Source organism: Cyrtonyx montezumae, unplaced genomic scaffold (genome assembly GCF_038088225.1).
Source record: "Cyrtonyx montezumae isolate F1298 unplaced genomic scaffold, pur_monq_1.0 scaffold_5, whole genome shotgun sequence".
NCBI lineage: Eukaryota > Metazoa > Chordata > Aves > Galliformes > Odontophoridae > Cyrtonyx > Cyrtonyx montezumae.
In genome coordinates this window covers 18442592-18447693 of record NW_027072056.1, presented here as the reverse complement: position 1 = coordinate 18447693, position 5102 = coordinate 18442592, and positions in this window count along the sequence as shown.

Sequence of the window (5102 nt, the reverse complement as noted above, 5' to 3'; positions counted from 1 at the left end):
GCAGCGGCCTTCTCCGCGCCCGCGCAGCCGCCGCCCCGCCCGAGTCCCGCCCGCCCTGCGGGGAGGCCGCTCCGCGGAGCTCCGCTGCTCGGGGCCGCCCCGCTCCTCCGCGCGGCCGCATCCCCGCCCCGAGCTCCGGCCGTGCTCCGAGGGAGCGGGGCGGGCCTGGCCGCTGTGGTCCCGTCTTTGTCGGGGTTAACCCCGAAGATGCTCGGCTCCCCCCGGCCGGGAGTCGGGGCGGGGTGCTGCTGGGCAGGCTGGGGACGAGACGGGCGGGCTGCGGCTGGGGGACACCTGCATTTTAGGCAAGCGAAACGGTGCCTGGTTTTTTAAGAGGAGACGCATTTTTTAATTCTTTTTTAGGTATGATTTATTCTGTCATTTTATTTTAGACTGGGATTTCTTCTTCCCGAGGTCAGTAACAGATTCTGGTTTAACGCAGAACTGTTTGTACGAAGACAGGAAGTTCTGAACAGGTCCTTCTCACCCCGCTAAGTGCTTTCGTGTCAGCTAGACATCCTCCTTGCACCATGCAGGAAGCAAATGCTACAGAATTCAGTCCGGGCACGAATTAAGTGACTAAATTTAAATATTAATTTAAATAACCTAAGTCATACGCATTGTGAATGTAATCCAAAGAACGAGCATCAGTTTAAACAGTAACATTGCTTTTAAAAACTAATTCATAGTACAAAAAAGCCACTTAGAAATTGAGTAGGGTCCAGGAAAGGACAGACTTCCTTTTAAAATTGACAAGAAGTGGCAAAAAAGGAAAATGATGTTCCAAAGAAGTAAGAGGTCAGCTTCTAGGCCAGCTTTACTGGAATTGAAGTAAAGCCTCACCGATTGTAAATGCAGCAGAAGAAAGGTGCTGGAATTTGTGAGGGAGTGAGAATCTCAAGCATCCTTCACCTTCAACAACAGCAGACTGAGCTTCTATAATGTTCACCGACAATTTTAAGTAAAACACAGATATGAAAGTGCTGTTAGGAAAACAGGAGTGCCCAGAAAGCAGTGTTAAGGTGAGATTCCTGAGGTCTCAAGGCTCTGAGCTGTTCTTTTCAGCACTGTGCCATACTCATACTTCTGTCTCGTGTTCTCCTCCCCTGCTTTGCATGCTCCCATTCCTTTTCTTTTCAGGACATCTGTCCCCTCAGCATCCAGGATCCCCGAGGAGCTGCCTTTTTCAATAGAAATCATGGCTTGCAAAACTGGGTCTCATCCTACTCCTTGCTTGTCTTCTTACGTATTAGAAAATAGGTTTTAGCTTTTCACATGCTCCAAGTGGTCCCACATCTCCCTCCTCTCCCACCTTCTGCAAGCTATTGCTTTTACTAGGTGGAAAAAATATGTCCAGAGGAATCTATGCTCATGGGAGTTAGTTGAAAACATAAAACACGTTGGTTTGAGAGAGATTCTGTTCTTTAAAAGCAACAGCAAAAAATCAGATAAATCTCAATCCAAAGGCTTGCAATTCTTGTAGCGGATGGGCAGTCTGCCTGCATAAACTCACACCCTGAAGCCAACCAAGAACCAGCAAGACCTCATCAAGAAAGCCAAACAATTGCAGCACACTCAGCTCGCAGACAGAACAGGGCACCGATGTTCCCTTTAGGCCTCTTGGGGTTACAACAGCTTTTCTCATGTGGCTGCACTGCTCCTTCCAAAAGGTGTTACATCACTGCTCCCATGGAGATTATGTGATTGGGCTCAGTGAGTGATTTAATCCCCTGGAATTTTCTTCCTGTGGGTGTTACTGCACAGGGAGACTGTTTAACTACTGAATAAATGTTACATTCATGGGTTATTGATGTCTAGATAACTGGAAGGAACAGCAAGTTTCAGCTGCTAGCTACATTCTATGTGACAAAAAAATAATAGGTGCTTGTATTTTAGAGCCTTTTATAAGAAAAGCAGTGAGATTTCTAAATGTCAGATGTAGAAGGAATAGTAATTATTTTGTCATCAGGTCTGATCTAAACTTTGGTGAGAATAGAAGCATTTTATTAAAATAATTATTAACTACACTTCTTAAGCGATTGCCACAAAAATTTGGCTGTGCTCTCTCAGTCCCTGGAAGGACAGCTTAAGAGGTTGAATTAGAATGCCCCCGTTGCTTTATGAGATAGTGACTCTATAGATTTTCAAAGATATTCAAAATATAGGTAGTGCCCCATCCGCTCTTTAAATGTGCAGGGAGCTGTTATTTATCTACTGAAGCTTTACGCTTCACTTTCATTCTGTTTAAATGTTTGATGGAGCAGTGATGCATCTACAGGCCATTAATCCTCAGCCCTGATAAATACGCTTCTCGTTTTTGCAGGCACAACATTTTATATACCTCTTCTGAGGTTGTGGAGGTTAAGTGGAAATTAATGTAAAATCACCCACATCTTTTCCAGAACCTATGCCAGAGAGACAATGACTCCAATACAGTAGAACTTGTTCCAGACCAGGAAGAAACCCAGCCCATGGTGAGGGAACATGAAGACTGAGGGAGATAACTGGAAAGTCAGTGAGGGGTGGCCTGGCCTGGAGCTGTAGGATGGTGCAGAGCTTTCAAGGTGTCAGAGGGCCCTCAGGTTAGTTTCCACTTTGTCTGTAAGCCGTCGTTGTCATCGCTGTGTATGAAATATGGTCACTTTACAACTAATAGTTGACTGAAATGTCAAAACTGAAACAACCACCCTGATTTCTGAAATCTTTTCCATGAGAAAATAATCCTTATTTATGTGTACTTCACCAGCATACCTTCAGTCACGTGAACATCTGCTATCATCTTCATCTGCTTTTCCCTATTCTTCTTCTCAATCATAAAAACTCAATGGACTCTTACTGGCACTAATAGCAGCTGGATCACTTGTGAAAATACCCGAACTAATAAAAGCCTGTAACATAAAAAAACTGAGCACTAAGGACTCAATTCGGCGTGCAGGAATTTAGCACATAAGGGGAAATTGTGCAGAACACCATCTCTGTGGCTCTCCTTGCGTTCAGGCACTGAGGCATTGTGCTAAGGCAGGTTTCCGAGATGCTGAGCACGTACAAAGGGATTCCTTTCCAGATCAGAAAGCTTTAGTGGGTAAAATCAGAGAAGAGGACGGCAGAGCACCGGGTGGGATTGTTTTCGGGCCCGTGCTCGGCTGGCTCCATCTCAACCATCAGCTCTTTTCCTCCTTTGCTGTGAACTGGTTACTCCAAAAGCTCAGCATGAGCGAGGCAGGGGGACTCAGTCATTAACAGCGTTCATAATCCTCTGGTGGACGACACCATTATTTGTCATCTCTCTGACAGAGCCCAAAGGTGTTGGCGAGCCGCAAGACCGTGCCCTGAGAGCGCGTTTCGGTCTCTATAGGGAAAAGGGAAGGGCGGCAGAGGAGCCGCGGAACCGCCGCCTCTCCCGCTCACGCAGCGGCCGCAGCCCCACGGCCGTTGGAAGCGTTCGAAACCCGCCAGCAGCCAATCAGCGCGCAGCACGCCCCGCCCAGTCAGCAACCTGCACTCGGGTACCACAGGAGGGGGCGGGGCACTCCGGGGACGAATGAGAGAGCGGCTTATAGAGCAGAAGTGTGACAGGCAGCCAATGGGCGGCGCGCTTACTGTGGCGGCTCGCTTTTTGAATCGGTGGCGGCTGCTGATGGTGGTGGTCGTTGTAGCGGTCGTTGTAGCGGTTGGTGGCGGTGAGGGGCAGCCGGGCCTGGGCGGGTTGGGCTGTGCGGTCGTGTTTGGGGCTGAGCAGAGCCCGAGGTGGACGGCGCCGGGTGCGGGCAGCGTGTGACCATGCCGCCTAAGGAGGCCCGGGGCCGTGCGATGTGTGTGTCTTCTCTGTGTGCTGTTTTTTCTCCTCCGTGCCTTGGTGCTGCCGATGCGTGGCTCTGGTGGTTTGCTTCGCTGTGTTATTGACTGATCTGGGGCTGTTAAGCTTATGAACTCCGAAACAAAAGCCCACAGATAAATAAACTAGGAAAGCCATATGGGAAAGTCAATGCCCAACCCGAAGTGCAGGTTACTTTGTAACCTAAAAGAGGGCTTTCTGGACGCGTGTGTTTGTTGATATGTCTCTAGGTGTGACTACAGCAATAGGACAGGAGTCACATCAATGATAATATCTGAATCTGTCAATAAATCCGAGGGTTTTAAATTAATCGAGGCTTTTTGATCTAACTGTAGATAAACAGCTTTTCCCTTTTCTTCCTATGTTGCTGTTGTGCCAGAATATACACTTTTTTACCTTCCACTTTTTACTTTCCTCTGTAATTGGGGAGGTGATGCATGACTTATGCTGCTCTCAAGTTTTGCTACTTCACGAGTCCTCTTTCAAGCAGTACTTTAACTTTTTTTTTCTTTCTTTGGGCAACTGCTGTTTTTTAATGGACACTTCATCAGTTAAAGTGATGCAGAGGGTTATTATACTGCAGCAGTTTCGTTGTAGGGGTTATTCTAGATAATTCTTGATATTACTCTGTAAATATTTAAGTTAACGTGACTGATGAATCACAGGAAATGTGTACTTCTTTCTTCATGCAGGAAAGAAATTTTGCTGTCTTATGGGCAGGTGTTTTTGAATGTATTCTCAGGTTCAAGATGTAGATACCCGTGAAAGCATTTAGGCTGTTCCAATATGCAACAAACTCTCTTGATCAGCAAGGAGGGATGGGCATCTATCTGTGAGAAGACAGAAGGCATTTAATGATAATACTTCTACAGTATTATGATTATTGTACGGTTATAGACTAGATTGTCTGGATAGCTTTGTAGAGGCTTTGATTCATTTTGAGAAACCTGATTTTCCCGTTGTGTGTGTACTGATGGTTCTTTTTCCTGGATGCTTGTTTTTATGTGACAGAATAATACCAATCCCTTCTCATGAGAGCTCGAAACTTAGCTAAATACACTGTGTACTCTAATTCTTTTGCTGATGTTCTGCTTTTCCATAGCAGACTTGCAGTTTTGTGGGCTATCTTTCCTACCAGTTCTGTGACTCCTAATATTCTTTCCAAAATGTACTGTTGATGTGTGATTTTAATGAGCAAATTTTTTTAGAAGTTCAAAGTTACTTCTGACAGCCTTAGTCATAGTATCCTTAATGAGTTTTCTTTAGC